Raw genomic sequence first — 16411 nt, forward strand, 5'->3', positions numbered from 1 at the left:
AACATATATCTAAGACCTCAAGATTCCTATCACAATACACATAAGAGCCTGCTGGCCCAAACCAGCGACTCATCTAGCACAGCATCCTGGTCTCACAGGGGCCAACCAGACGCCTGTGGGAAAACCACAAGCAGGATTCGAACACGAGGGCCTGTTCTCTATTCTCCAGTGGTTTTCAGCAACTAGTATTCAGAATAGCCATCGTAGCTAGTAGATAGCCTTCTCCTCCATGAATATGACCAGTCCTCTTTCAACGTCTTCCAAGTCATTGGCCATGACTGCTTCCAGTGGGAGAGAGTTCCACAGTCTAACTACGCGCCGTGTGAAGAAGTACTTTCTTTCACCTGTCCCGAATTTTCCAACATTCAGCTTTGTTTGATGTTCTAGCATTTTGAGAAGAGGAAAGCTTTCTCTATGCCGTGCATGATTCTATAAACTTCTATCAACTTGTCTTGCCACTGAAAAGTTCCAAACATTGCAGCCTTTGAGGCATACAAATGCACACTCCTGCCTGTGCATTTGTGTGAAGGAAGCAGAGCAGGAGAAAACGTGCAGCCCATTTGTGTCTTGAGTCGGTCTCGCAGTCTCAACTTCCTATTGGAAGGAGCCAAACATCCCCTCTCCCTCTCCTATCCCATCCCAGCTCACTCACTCAGGAAGCCAAACTTTGCTGCCAGACTCTCCAAGACGTCTGTAGCGGGAAGGGAGATTGGTTTGAAGGGGGGTGGGTGGGAGGGGAGGACGGGGAGCAAGCCGGGAGCTCAGAGGTCTGCTCTGACTGCGCGCTCTTGTCAAAAGCCTTCTGGAGAGCAGAGACCCTCTGTGCCAAAAGGAAACAGAGTTTGAACCTAAGAGAGGCTGCCGTTTGGAGACTGGAACTTATTTCACAAGCTCCGGAAAGACGATGGGACGCTTTTGCAAAGGGATAAGGCCAGGAATTCCTAGTATGTCTGTTTTCTTCCTCTTGCATTTCTAAGCTGCTTAAATGTTGCTACTGCTTCCTTCTCAGAATGCTTTGCAAATAAGCAGCGTACCTCGGAATGTTGTTTGCAAATTTGATAATTCCCCTTCCATTTTAAACTTCGGTCTTGAGATGGGGATGGGGGTGGTTGAGATTCAGAGGCAAGCTGCGTCAGCCGCCAGCCTCAATTCTAAAATGTGTGCTTGCATGCAAGAGGATGAATTATGCTTTGTAAGGATCAATTACGCTACTTAGCCAACTTTGATCTACCCTTTATGCTGTAGGCAGGGTGCGGTAGAGTCAAGGTCCCTTAGTGCAGCTCCACTCTGTCGTCTTAATGTCCCTGAAGTCCTCAGTCGTACGTGCAGTCTAAAGGCAGAGCGACTTGGAGGCTTCTCTTGTATCACAGTGCAAATCTATGGGTGAAGCAGGGTTTCTCTTAACTGCGTGAGCAGGAAATGTCATCGCTTTGGTTTAAATGACAGGAAGCGGGTGTGGGTGTATTTGGGCCATTTATCTTGGACACTTGAGGTGTCTATTTTTTTTAGCACCCACCTTATTTCTGTGATGTTGTTGTTTAGTTGTTTAGTCGTGTCTGGCTCTTTGTGACCCCATGGACCAGAGCACGCCAGGCACTCCTGTCTTCCACTGTCTCCCGCAGTTTGGTCAAACTCATGCTGGTAGCTTCAAGAACACTGTCCAACCATCTTGTCCTTTGTCATCGCCTTCTCCTTGTGCCCTCAATCTTTCCCAACATCAGGGTCTTTTCCAGGGAGTCTTCTCTTCTCGTGAGGTGGCCAAAGTCTTGGAGCCTCAGCTTCAGGATCTGTCCTTCCAGTGAGCACTCAGGGCTGATTTCCTTAAGAATCGATAGGTTTGATCTTCTTGCAGTCCATGGGACTTTCAAGAGTCTCCTCCAGCACCAGAATTCAAGAGCATCCATTCTCCGGGGATCAGCCTTCTTTATGGTCCAGCTCTCACTTCCATACATCACTACTGGGAAAACCATAGCTTTAACTATACAGACCTTTGTTGGCAAGGTGATGTCTCTGCTTTTTAAGATGCTGTCTAGGTTTGTCATTGCATTTCTGTGATAGTAAGTTGCTTTAAACTGTTTTTAGCATCGTCTTTTAATGTTTTAGCCCACCACGGGACCTTAGATTGAAGGGCAGGCGAATAATGATAATGATGATGATAATAATAATAATAATAATACACAGCTGGACCTGGGATAGCTCAGTTGGAAAAGCATGGATCTCATCTCAAGGTCGTGGGTTCGAACCCCACATTGGGCAATAGATTCCTGCATTGCAGAGGATTGGACTAGATGACCCTTGTGGCCCCTTCCAATTCTATTATTTTTCACCCCACACATGGGTAGTTCTTTTCTGCTCTAGACACTGCGATGAAGTTGATTGGGATTTAATCAATGTGATTTTCTAAGAGATTTCCTTATTTCTTTTTGTACCAGCCCTGTGGGCAAAATAGCAAGCTTTAGATGGTACATTGGGACATCAGAAATGGCTTCATTCAGAGCCGGGTCACTAGTGCTTCTAGCTCAGTATTGTTTACACTGACTGGCAGCTGCTATCCAGGGCAGGGGGCTTTCCCAGCCTTCCTTGAAGAAGCCTGGGATTGTACCTGGGACCTCCTGGATGCAAGGCAGGTGCTCACCCACTGAGCTGCATCCCTTCCCCTTAACTAGGTAGGAAGAAAGCAGGGATGATGCTCGTTTTACAGGTGTCTGGTACCCAGCCCACCTCTGGGGTTTCACAGGTACTCAGCAGTGCAGTGTTCTCAAGGCTGTGCAAATGCAAGTATTTCTGTGCCTCTAGGGACGCAGGTGGCGCTGTGGGTTAAACCACAGAGCCTAGGACTTGCCGATCAGAAGGTCGGTGGTTCGAATCCCCACAACGGGGTGAGCTCCCGTTGCTCGGTCGCTGCTCCTGCCAACCTAGCAGTTCGAAAGCACGTCAAAGTGCAAGTAGATAAATAGGTACTGCTCTAGCGGGAAGGTAAATGGTGTTTCCGTGCGCTGCTCTGGTTCGCCAGAAGTGGCTTAGTCATGCTGGCTACATGACCCGGAAGCTGTATGCCGGCTCCCTCAGCCAATAAAGCGAGATGAGCGCCGCAACCCCAGAGTCGCCCACGACTGGACCTAATGGTTACCTTTACCTAGTGACATCTCAATAGCTTGATCACTGTGCAGATGTGATATACGGGGAGAGGCCATAGCTTAGTGGCAGAGCCTGACCTGCATGCAGAAGGTCCCAGGCGTTCGGTGTTTGCCAAGGAAAGAATCTCCTTGATTTACAGCTGGAAAGGAACATTTGGCTCCTCACGACCCTGTTAAAATGGCAAGAGAGGAGGGAAACGGATAGCCCAGGGCAGCCTGTCAAACAGACTGCCCGCGAGATGGCTGAAGAGGAGGAATTGAAGTGGTTCTGAGAGGCCTCGACGTAGAAGAGTTGCATCTGGAAGCTGTTAAGCTCCTCAAAGGACTCCACCCCACCTCTGAACTGGCGATGGGTCTGGAAAAGGGTAGGACTTGCAACAGATCTGCCAGCGTGCAGGTGTGTGCAGACCAGTTTTTAAGTGGAGTTAAAAGGTGCAATGATGAAGGCATTTGTTTATTTTGTCCCTGCCTAGGAAAACCAGTTTGCTGGACTACAGTTCCCATCATCCCTGACCATGCTGCCTGGGGCTGATGAGAGTTGTAGTCCAATAACTTTCTGGAGGACTACGGGCCAACCACCCCTGGAGTGCAAATTCCCACCCAGCATGGACAATGGTCGGGGGAAACAAATTTATTTATTACAGCATAACCTTTCATGGATTACGGCATCAGCTTTCACTGCAATAAATTTGCCCACGAGGTCCCATTCCCCTGCTGAAATTAGGCACATTTGTACAAAATGTGTATTTGGCGAAAGTGTGCATGAAATTGCATATATTAGTGAAAAATTGCATACAGAAATGCATTACATTGGGGGGGGGGTTGCTTTCAAAAGTGTGCATGTTAGGCAAAACTGCATACCAGTTTGTGTATATTGGGGGGGGGGATATATGGATGGGTTTTCATGAGCCCTTGTTTTAAAAAAAAACCACAAAGTGATAAAGAAATGTAACAAACCAAATTGAAGGTTGTACAAAGGAGAGACTGAGAAAACGAGCAAATTTGTACACCCCTCCGTACTGTGGCCGTATTGGAAACCATTGCTCAGTTCAGTGGGAGAGCAATCGCCTGCAGAAGGTTCCAGGTTCAATCCCTGGTGTCTCCAGTTATGGAAAAGGGGTCTCAGGTACCAGGTGATGTGAAAGAGGTCTTTCTCCTTCAGCCTTTGGAGATCTTCAGCATTATCAGAGTAGACAACACCGTATTAGTTGGACAGCCTGACCAATGTAAAATAAAAATAGCCAGTGCAGTGCCCTTGACGTTTTTGGGCTGCAACTCATATTGTCTATAAGATGTCACAGGACTCTCTGCTGTGGATTTTTGCCAATGTCATATTGTTCTTATGCATATCAATGGTGCGGCCACCACTTGAGATATTACTGCGCACGTCCTGTTCTGAGCCAGTACTGTCCCCCCAAAAAAACCCTTCTTTTTAAGCACCACTAGGGGGAGCACTCCTCTTTTCTTAATGGCATAGCTGCCAGAGCATTCCTTGGTCAAAGGAAAATCTGATTCTGCAAGTGACTCAAATGGAAACTATGGCAGTGAATCAAAATCGCGCAGAATTGGAGTGCGTCATAGCAAATCGAATGGGGGGGAACTTAAGGAGGGTCTTGGATCTCTGCACGGCAGACTTATCTTAAGAGAGCCCCCTCTTTATTCTCAGAGGTCCTCCCAACATCATTTTTATTGTGCTTTTATGTTTATTTGTGCTCAGGTTGGTGTCAGGGCCGTTCTAAACAATCTCAATACTGTTTGCAAATTGTTTTGAATTGGTGCATGTGACGTTGTGGTTAGAGTGGACAACTAGACCCTGGGAGACCAGAGTTCAAGTCAGCAGCTAAATCGGGCGTTTTCGTTTGCACTAACTGAAGCCAGAGTTCGACTGAGTTGAACAGCAGCTTTAAAGTGCTGGATCATGTCCTAAACGTGCAAAGGAGGGAGGTCAGAGAATGTGGTGTTGTGAGGAGCTGTTAGGTCGCTGTGCTAAATGAAGGGCTTGCTCTACAAAGAACTCATCCATACTTAAGCTTTCTCCTCGCATTTTTAACCTCAGCCTGCATTTCATTAATGTGCCATGCTGTCTCTCTCTCTCTCTCTCTCTCTCTCTCTCTTAACTGATGGCTTTTAAAATTGTAATTTGTTCTAACGCCCTTACAAAATAAATGAATAAAACTGTAGCCCACATTGCGTGGGCATTGTGCCCTGAAAGGCGGATTAGAAATCTGTTTAAATAAAATAATAAGAATACGGAGAAAAACCTTGCCTAGAACCTTGAGGACTTGAAAACTGCCCTTTTAAAATGAAAACGAAAAATGAAAACAGGGTCTCTCATGTTTCTGCTTAGAGAATAGCTCCTGCATTTGAAGCTAAGCCCCTGACACAAGGCGTTGTTGAAATTGACTTCAATGCTTTTAGGTCACCCAAAAGCAGTTTATCAAATATATGCTTTTGTTCATGAGGATGAGTTGCACTATCCATTTAAAGCACTGTCATACCACTTTAAACAGTCCCAGCTCTCCTACAAAAATAAAAAAATAATAAATCCTGGGAACTGTAGTTTGTTAAGGGTGCTGTGAGTTGTTAGGAGACTGCCTCTCAGAGCTACAGTTCCCAGCGCCCTTAACAAACCAAAGTTCCCAGGGTTCTTGTTTTGTGGGGAAGCCACAACTGCTAAAGCAGTGCAGGAGTACTTTAAATGTATAGTACAGATGTCAAGCATGTTTCAGTGGCTTTCGAAAGATCACACCCAGTTGTAGAATGATGCTCTTGTGCTCTGTGCCACAATAGGTTCCCATACAGTGTCATCTTGCATCTGTGCATGGAGTCTGGCCGGTGGAGGTGACTCCTCTTTCTGAGCGCCTGCCGATCTGACTCCTGCCCAGAGAGGAATTTCAGCGGACCCCTTTTCTGATCTACTTTTCTGGCTGCCGTCGTCCTTCCCGTGTAGGACAATGGAGCCGTTTGTTGTTCTGCCTAGTTATTTCCTCTGCCCTCTGCAGGGAGAAACCGTTAAGCCGTGTCCTCTTCAAGGGGGTGACAAGTTTCAGCTTCCTTTGCAAGTAGGTGGACAGCCATGTATTCGCCTGTTTTGCTTGTCACATCTGCATCGGCCTGAGGGGCGCTCTTACATTCCTATAGCAAAGTGGTTTCATCCTGGCAAGCATCTGGATATCATGCTGCCTGGAGGCAGCACACAAGCTCCTCCGAGCTTCCTGGAGGAGAACTGGGATCTCAGTGAAATGATAATCGCCAGCATGGAGGCCAGGGAGGCGTGTTGCATGTAGAAACCAGCCTAGTGTAAAGGTAAAGGGACCCCTGTGTTGGGATACTGCCAGGGAGATAGCGTCCATCTGAGCCCCAAGCCGGCTGCCGGACGTCCATCGATCTCTGTAGCCACGCAGACCCAGCAATTAGCGACACGAAGCCTTGGAAATTGACTGCCACATTCCAGGCTTGTGCACATCCTTTATCAGCAGAAACACAGCCAGAAAGCTTGCACCGCAGAAGAGCAGAAGAGCATATTTACAGACTTTATTTAGCGTTGAACAGAACAAAGAAAAACATGAGCGTTCTGCGTCAGCGTCTCTGCCCGACTGAAATCGAAAGGAAACAGCAAGCATAAACATCCTGTGAACAGGACATGCGCAGACTCTGTTACTCACAAAGCCTGCTCCCTTTTAAGGTGGAACGGAAATATCCTAACATCCTCCCCCTTTCCGTGTAACCTGTAGTACCTGTGGTTCAACCCAATTGCAACCTTTGTACATAAACCTTCAGTTGTTCTTTGTTAACAACTTTAGACAACAGATCAGCAGGAATTTCATTTCCTGCCATGTAGGACACCCGAATCAGTCCTTTCTGAATACACTCCCTTGCGCGATGTAGCTTAATCTGCAAGTACTTGGTTCTTTGCTTGCAACTCTCGGAGTTCAGCAAAGCCAAACAAGATCTATTGTCTTGATACACTTGTACAGGACATTTCACAGAAACCCCGATGTCCTTAAACAGTTGCATCAACCATTCACAATCCATGAGTGAAAATGACAGGGCATTGAGTTCTGCTTCACAGGAACTTAGGCTCACTGTCGTCTGCTTCCTGCACAACCAGTCAAACAGGCAGTGGTTGTACATGTAGCATACTCCAGAAGTGCTTGTACCATCCGTGGTGTCACTTCCAAAACTTGCATCAGCAAAGATTTCAAGACCTCCAGTCTTCTGACTGGTGAACCTCAGCCTGTAGTGCATAGTCCCTTTCAAATAGCGGGCTATGCGCTTCAGAGCTTTCCAATCCTGAACTGTAGGATTGTTGGCATGTCTGCTAAGCAGATTACAGCTTACAGCAATGTCAGGTCTTGAACATCTGGCAATGAAATTCAGCTTGCCTAGAATGCATCTGTACAGCGTTGTGTCAGAAAACGCTTCAGCAGTACTGTCTACCTGGTAACCTGTCACCATCGGTGTGTCTGCTGGGTTTGCATCAACCAAATTCAACCTGGTTAACACATCAGCAATTTTCTGTGTTTGGTGTACCAGAAAATTACCTGTTTGGTCCTTCTCCACCTGCAGAGAAAGATAGTTGGATACCTCACCAAGATCCTTCATGTCAAAGTGCTCCTTCAGCTGAGCTAGGGTGCTTTGGTAGAAAGCCTGATTCTTCCAAAACATCAGAAGATCATCAACAAAACATAAACAATACAGTTTGTTTTGCCCCTCCTCCTTGACAAACACACATGGATCAGCTTTGCCCTGGTGAAAACCTAGAGAAAGCAACGTCTCAGTGAGTTTTGTGTTCCAACACCTGGCACTCTGCTTGAGACCATATAAGGATTTCCGCAGTTTACAGACCATTCCCTTCTGTATCTCCATCCCATCAGGTGGAAGCATAAACAGCTCCTCGTTCAAAATCCTGTACAAAAAAACTGTATTAATGTCATGATGGGAAACATGCAGTTTCTCCTCCGCAGCGACCTTGAGCATCAGCCGAATGCTCTCATATTTGACTGTGGGTGAGTAGGTCTCGTGGTAATCCTGTCCTGGTACCTGTGAAAAACCTCTGGCAACCAATCTGGCTTTGTGTCTGACTACCTTGCCATTCTGGTCTGTTTTGGCCTTGAAGACCCATTTGCTGCCAACCAGTCTCATTCCTGGGACTACCGGTACCAGTTCCCAAGTTTGGTTCCTGTTCAAGGAATCAACTTCAGCCTTCATGGCATTAAGCCAAGGCTCAGCATCTTTAGAGGTTAACTCCTGAACCTCTTTGAAGCTTGAATGTTCCCACACCTTCTCTGAGCTACTAAGAACAGCAGTTGCTGTCTTAGCAAACTCATCAGCATACCTCTTTGGAGGTCTGCCTTTGGTCGCCCTTTCAGACCTACGTACTAGACGCAAGTCTTCTGGACTCATCTCCTCCTTCTTAGGAGAAAATTGACCAATGGTGAACAGTGGTTCTTCCAGTTCATTGTCAGACGCATCAGATGGTCTGACTGAGGCCTTTGCGCTCTGGTAGTCTGCTGTGTCATCACTGTCACTGACACCAGCAGCAGCACCGCCCACTGAACTGGAATCCGAACTCTGATCATCCTCATCATCCTCATCATCATCATCCTCATCCTCAGCAGCTTCCTCAGCTTTAGCTGCTTGCTTGACATCACCTTCATCCTCCTCTGGGTAACTCTGGAAAATTCCCACATTTTCCCCCCACTTAGGATTGTACTCAACACTCCTTGTGAACTTAATGGACTTAGAGTTAGTCATCCATACCCTGTATGCACCTTTTTCGTACCCCATGAACAAACCATGTGCCCCACGCTTCCCAAGCTTGTTGGTTTGTGGGGAGTGTACCCACATGTCAGAACCAAAGATTCTCATGTGTTTGGTGTTGGGTTTCTTGCCAAACATCTTCTCATAGGGGGTACAGCCAATGGGTGATGACAATCTGCGGTTAAAGGTGTAAACCAAATTCCCCAAAGCTTCCCCCCAAAACTTATCAGGGAGATTGGCATCATGCAACAAGGTTTTCATTCCTTGCAGCAATGTCTGATTTGCTCGCTCCGCAAGCCCATTCATCCATGGCGATCTAGGCGTTGACATGTCATGCTGGATTCCCTTCTCAGTCAGGAAAGCTTCAAACTGCTGAGAAGTGAACTCCCCGCCTCGATCGGTAAACAAACAACCGATACGTTTGCCGTGGGCATTCTCCAACCAAGCACAGAATGCCTTAAACTTCGGAAACGCTTGCGATTTCTGTTCGAGCAAAAACACATGAATGTACCTGGAAAAAGAATCAATTAGAACCATGAAGTACCTTGCTCCCCCTAAAGAGGGCGTAAGTGGACCAACCAGGTCCGCATGCACTAGCTGGTAGGGTTTGGAAGCCTGCCTGCTAGACTCCTTGCCTTTTGGAGCAACCTTCACCTTGTTCTCTGCACAAGATACACATTTCATGTGAAATTTACAGGGTTTGATGTTCAAACCCTCAACCACCTCTGGCATCTTGGCCAGTGCCTTCCAAGAGAGATGACCAAATTTTCGATGCGCATCGTGAATGCATCCTGCATGAAGAACTTGGTTAGTTTGTGCAACACAACAAGAATCAGCATTAGATACAACAGCAGTGTCATCATAAGTTATATGGAACAAACCATCCATAAACTTTGCATGCAAATAGTCCTCTTTGCCTTTACTGATGACACAGACGCTCCTCTTGAAGGAAATCTGAAAACCACGCCCAGTAAGCTGTGGGACACTTAGCAAATTGCTTGCAGCGCCTGGAACATAAAGTACACCGCTGATGGTTGTGTGCAAACTTGCAAGTTTCACAGTCCCTTCTCCTGCGATTTGCAACGTCCTTCCGTCAGCCAGGTGGATCTCACCTTCCTGAGGCTTGAAGGAGATAAAGAGATGGCGGTCCTTCGAAACGTGGCGGGTCGCACCTGAATCGACAATAAATCTGCCTTTGGCTGTTGGAGCAGTCTTTACAGCAAGCAAACCCTTGTTTTCCTTCGGCGTGGGCTTTTGCAGCTTGCCCCCCTGCTGCTCCTGGCCACCAGACGTGCCTTTAGCCTTTGGTGAAGCAGTGCCAGCAAATATAGCCTTGCTTTCCACTGGCGTGGGCTTTTGCAGCTTGCCCCCCTGCTTCTGGTCAGCAGACGTGCCTTTAGCCTTTGGTGAAGCTGTGCCAGCAAACAACGCTTTGTTTTTCCCTGGCGCGGGCTCTTCACCCTCCCTCTGCTTCTGGCAATCTGCAGGCATCTGTCTTTGTTTACCTTTGGCCTTCCGGCCTCTGCAAAGACGATGACCTTGGTTCCCACGAGAAACAGAGCTCTCAGCTGCCGACTCCTTGGCTCCCCCTGGAGGCTGGAATGCTGCCTGGGATGACGTGACGGTCAGCTCCCCCTGCAGCTTGCAACCGGTGCCCTCAGCATCCCTGCATTCACTCGCATTCTGGGAAACAGCTAGGACCTCCGATGCAGTCAAATTCTGGGCTGGGATGACTGGCTTGTGAGCTTTCATCAAAGCATTCCACATGCCACGTGCAGTCAGATTGCCAGCTAGCGTCTTTATCTCCTCCAGAGAGACGGACAAGACGATTACGTCTATCGCCCTCAAATTTTCGGCCTCCCATTTCTCTGTCAGAGGAACTGGGGGGGGGGGCTCAGAAACGGTATGCCACACCCCAAACTGACGCAGCAAAGATTCACACCATTTTGCCCAGGTTTCATAATTCTGCCCATGTAACTTAGGGCAGTGAATGGCCTGTGAAGCTTGGAAAAACTCCATTTCAGCTTTTCCTTTGAGCCGGGAGTCTCTTTATGCCTTCAAAGACTTCTTATCTTGGCAGCTCATTAATCACGAACTCTCTGGCTTGGCTTCCAGAGCCATTAATCTGCCGGAGTTCCAAAAGCTCCTTCCGAGGTAAACAGAGAAAAACCTCTCTTTCGCTTTTGACATACCTCTCAGACGCAGTCTGTTGCAGCTTTACTCTCCTGTAGGTGCTGTGAATCTGGGCCCGAAACCTTGTTGTTGGGATACTGCCAGGGAGATAGCGTCCATCTGAGCCCCAAGCCGGCTGCCGGACGTCCATCGATCTCTGTAGCCACGCAGACCCAGCAATTAGCGACACGAAGCCTTGGAAATTGACTGCCACATTCCAGGCTTGTGCACATCCTTTATCAGCAGAAACACAGCCAGAAAGCTTGCACCGCAGAAGAGCATATTTACAGACTTTATTTAGCGTTGAACAGAACAAAGAAAAACATGAGCGTTCTGCGTCAGCGTCTCTGCCCGACTGAAATCGAAAGGAAACAGCAAGCATAAACATCCTGTGAACAGGACATGCGCAGACTCTGTTACTCACAAAGCCTGCTCCCTTTTAAGGTGGAACGGAAATATCCTAACACCCTGACTATTAGGTCCAGTCGTGGCCGACTCCGGGGTTGCGGCGCTCATCTCGCTTTACTGGCCGAGGGAGCCGGCGTACAGCTTCCGGGTCATGTGGCCAGCGGGACTAAGCCTATTTATCTACTTGCACTTGGACATGCTTTTCAACTGCTAGGTTGGCAGGAGCAGGGACCAAGCAATGGGAGCTCACCCTGTCGCGGGGATTCGAACCACCGACCTTCTGATCGGCAAGCTCTAGGCTCTGTGGTTTAGACCACAGCGCCACCCGTGCCCCTTGTGTACGAAGGCCAAATTTACTTTGCTGCTCCACCCACTCTGGCCCCTGGCCCCGCCACCACTCTTCTATAGTAGGGTTACCAAACGTCCCTGGTACCTGGGGACAGTCCCCGGATTTGCAAATCTGTCCCCGGACAAATTCCATCCCCGGAATGTCCCCAAATTTGCAAATCTGTCCCCGGGAAACATGGCAGCGGCAGCCTCAGCCTCAGCCTCAGCAGCCCGGAGCCAGCCTGGTAGTGCAGTTGGCTCTGGCTGGCTTCAGGAACTGCTCGCTCCCGCCGCCACTGCCAAAGGGGAACCAGGGACGTCTGGTGGTACAGATCTCCTGCCCCCTTCCCCCTTTGTTTTGACAGATTGTGGGAGGCTCGGGAGTCGCAAGTGGGTGGCTGTTGCCCAGGAGGGGCGCAAGGCGCGCAGTTTCTCTGCCAGGCAAGGTGCAAAGCCCTTCTTTCGCACCCTGTGAAACATAAATGCACAGAGTTTTAAAAAAACTGGGCAACAGCTGCCCGTCCGCGACTCCTGAGCCTCCCCCTGTCAGTCAAAACAAAGGGGTGAGGAGGGAGGATATCAGGGGAGGCTCGGGAGTCACGGGTGGGTGGCGCGCCGTTGCTGTTTTAAAAAAACCTCTGTGCATTTATGTTTCACAGGGTGCGAAAGAAGGACTTTGCACCTTTATACACTGTGCATGTGTGCTTGGGCCCAGGGTCTTTTGCCTCACCATCCCCACTACTGACTCCCTGTTGCTACTCAGCTTCAAAAATAAAAAAAAGTGTCCCTGGATTCATTGAAAAAAATCTGGTAACCATATTAGGGATTCCCAGATCTGATCCTTATGCAACATGGGAGTCACAGTCTCGAGCCAAGGTGGGCCATTGCAGTCCATTGACCTCATTCTGTGCACGATGCTCTGCGCATAATGAGCCAGGCCAGAGACTGTGACTTTATAAGACTGGGAGGGGCGGGGGCTGACTTCTACTGAGCTAGTAGCTGCAGTGAATCCTGGGAGCTTCTCAGCCAAGGAAAGAGCAGACAGTTACCGTATTTTTCGCTCCATAAGACACACTTTTTTCTTCCTAAAAAGTAAGGGGAAATGTCTGTGCCTCTTATGGAGCGAATGCGTGGTCCCTGGAGCCAAATTGCCCAGGGGCAAAAAGCAGATCATGCTTTTTGTTTTTTGTTTTTTGAAAGGGGGTGTTCAAAGGAAGCAGCTGATCGGCAAGCGATCGGGGAGGGAGATAAGGGACGCTAGAGATAAAGGAGGCTGCCTGGGACGGGAGAGGGGAAAGCCCATGGATCCTCAGGATTTTTGCAGTGGGTCACCCCAAATTCACCATCTGATCACATAGCATGTCCATGGCTACAGCCTGCACCACAAAAATCATATATCCACTGTTTCGTTCAGAATTTTTTTTTTCTTGTTTTCCTCTAAAAACTAGGTGCATCTTATGGTCAGGTGCGTCTTATGGAGTGAAAAATACTCATTGCCAAAGATACTCACACCTATCTAGCATCTAGGCAGCTGTGGTGTAGTGGTTAAGAGCGGTAGATTATAATCTGGTGAACCGGGTTCGCTTCCCCGCTCCTCCGCATGCAGCTGCTGGGTGACCTTGGGCTAGTCACACTTCTCTGAAGTCTCTCAGCCCCACTCACCTCACAGAGTGTTTTTTGTGGGGGAGGAAGGGAAAGGAGAATTTTAGCCGCTTTGAGACTCCTTCGGGTAGTGATAAAGTGGGATATCAAATCCAAACTCCTCTTCTTCTTCTCTATGGAGCAATTGCAGCAACTGAGGACCACTCCCCCTCCACCAGTTTATGTACCTTCCCCTGACATAGCCAGAGACTATGCCTGAACGGAAGCTTCCTCTGCTCCTCCCACTTCACTTCTTTCCTGGTTCTGGAAGACAGTGGTGCAAGGAAGTGGAGGAAAGCACCTGGCCCATCGCTAGCCTGTCCTGCCTCTTCCTCCAGCTCTGGAGCTTCCCCTGCCTCCTGATTCTTGCCTCCTGGCTGGTACAGGTCCCCAGAAACCACTGCTCCCCCTCTCCCAAATCAGACTCCAGCCTCCTTTCCCCCGGTCCACACTCCTCAGAGTCCTGCCTGTCCCTGAACACAGTGCCACCCTCTGGCTGTTTGCAGTAGTGTCGCTGAAGTACAACAGTGAGCTGGTGAGACTTTCTACGTTGACAAGTTTACCACGGTGGCTCGGAATAGGGCAAATGGGACCTGCTTAAAGTTTCCCTGGCTGAAGATCCTCGGAACCTTATCAAGAAAAACTTGCCGGCACATTTTCAGCCTTTTCCCTCGCCGTGTGGTTTAGAAAGTTAGTGTCTTACCTTCTCATATTCTGCGCCCCAGAGTTGTAAGAAAGAACAGTTTTGCAGGATCGTGCGCAGTTGTATCACACACAGGGGAAGAACACAAAGACTGTTCTTTAATCCACACCCTACTGTTGTTTATTCTGCACCATCGCCTGGTGTTCGGAGGTTTGCTGCTTCTGAACATGGTTCGACATACCTATTGCAATCAATAGCTATTGATACACCTCCTTCAAATTTGTCTCAACCTTTTATTTTAATTTTATTTTTCTTTTAAACATGGAATCTAGTTAGCTGGTGAGTGTTGGGCCGTCTTGCAGCAAGACATTCCTTACGTTAACTGAGCATTGTGTGTGGCGTATCCCATAAGTTAATAAGTTTGTGTGGGGCATGCCCTGCCCTGATTCCCAGATTCTGCGCGTACGTGAGCATCAAATGGCGACTCTGGGGTTAAAGCTCAGGGTTTGTGGTCAAAAAGACAATGGGTACATTCAGCAGTTGCAGCTCGTTCCTCTGCGCATCCCTGCACCACAGAGAGGAAGATGACTGTCTTTATGCACACACACACACACACACACACACCACCTCCAGTGATGTATCAGTTTTGCACAGGCTGCAGACTCTCCAAAGCACACGGCCTCCAGAGATTACGCTTTCAATGGGCCAATTGTGGAGTTCAGATAAAGACTCCCTTGACACTGATGGGCTGTGGCCAAAGGTCCCTGAACAATCTGACCATGGAGCAGAGGGCATAAACTATTTTCTTAGCAAAGGGATGGAGGAAGAAGAGGAAGAATAGGAGCATGTGTGGCAGCTGAAATTTGCTAGCCACCCCAGAACAAAGCAGAGCGTTCTGCAAACTTTCCTCCGGTTGCTCAGCTACAATTTGATGCCTGCCTTGCTCTCTCCAGAGCTGCAGAGATGATCTATGGCCTTGGATCCTGGTGGGAAGGTTTTCTCAGAAGGAGAACTCGTTCTCTGCCATGTTTCCAGATGCTGTTAACATGGATTGGGGATTGCCTAATATAAACATCTGTGAAATTACCACCATCCGCCCCTGGTCAGAGGATCTGGCTTTGGAGCTTAAGGATTCCAGATGTGCCTGCCTGATGCCAAGCCGAAAACAGAAAGAGGAGCTGAGCCGATGAGGTGGATGTTCCAGCTGTGGTTAGGTCCCGGTAATTGGGGACACGTGGGGGACTGAACTCTGTTTTCTTTTGAGGGGTCGTTCTTGCCTTAGCGGTGGAGCGTTGCTAGGTTCTCAAATATATATTTGCCATCCGCTGTCCTGCGTGTGCCACTGACTGCGCTGCAGCCCAGATGCTGCTGAAAGACCGTTTGTCAAATGGAAACCGCAAGAGACAGAAGTTTTGGCAACTCCGAGTAAGTGACTATTCAGATTTGTTAAATACGGGAGGAGGGGGGAGTGTCTAGCACTGAGCAGCGGAGACATCTGTTTTCCTTGTTCCTTTTATTATTATTATAATTTGGAGGGTCATTTCAGATAGAAAAAGTCTTACATCAATCTTTAAAAGAAGTCCAAGCGCACAGTTCAAAACGTTTGCTGCTTAACTTGTAATTTTCCTTCATAGAAGCGTGTCTGAGCATTTGTTCCAACATTTTGACAGTAGCCCTAGTTAGTTTGCAATAAGCACTCAGGATGGCATTTTTTACTTTTAATAGGCTCTATAACCTACAGTGGCGCTGTGGGTTAAACCACAGAGCCTAGGACTTGCCGATCAGAAGGTCGGTGGTTCGAATCCCCACGATGGGGTGAGCTCCCGTTGCTCTGTCCCTGCTCCTGCCAACCTAGCAGTTCAAAAGCACGTCAAAGTGCAAGTAGATAAATAGGTACCACTCCGGCTGGAAGGTAAACAGCATTTCTGTGCGCTGCTCTGGTTTGCCAGAAGCTCCTTAGTCATGCTGGCCATATGACCCGGAAGCTGTACGCCGCCTCCCTCAGCCAATAAAGCGAGATGAGCATCACAACCCCAGAGTCAGTCACAACTGGACCTAATGGTCAGGGGTCCCTTTACCTTTACCTATGTTCCTATTAGGGGAAGGGCCAAATCTCAGTGAATTACTGTATTTGACTACTTTTTAACCCAGGAAAATCTTCTCAAAAGTCGGGGGTCGTCTTATATGCCAGCTACAGCAGCAACTCCTGCAGCAACTCCCCACCAAAGGATAAAACGACAGCAAATTAAATCAGAGGACACCGAGCTCTCTAGATGAAGCAGAAATACGCTTGAAAATTGGCCCTAGCAGCCCCCGGCCA

General features: G+C 48.3%; 1 protein-coding gene across 3 annotated transcripts in view; it reads left to right on the top strand.

The window, feature by feature from the left end:
• GJC2 (gap junction protein gamma 2) overlaps positions 1 to 16411 on the top strand; it is a 66905-nt gene that overhangs the window by 7642 nt on the left and 42852 nt on the right. The window contains exon 1 of one of the 3 annotated variants that reach the window (XM_080974205.1): positions 765 to 944. The exons of 1 other annotated variant lie outside the window; for it this stretch is intronic. The gene's annotated coding sequence lies outside the window, so the exon portion shown is untranslated. Of the gene's footprint in view, positions 1 to 764; positions 945 to 14873; positions 15517 to 16411 lie in introns of those variants that run through there. One more of the 3 variants, XM_080974204.1, reaches the window with a different exon arrangement.

The sequence above is a fragment of the Podarcis pityusensis genome (assembly GCF_964106645.2).
Source record: "Podarcis pityusensis genome assembly, chromosome: 12".
Classification (NCBI taxonomy): Eukaryota; Metazoa; Chordata; class Lepidosauria; order Squamata; family Lacertidae; genus Podarcis; species Podarcis pityusensis.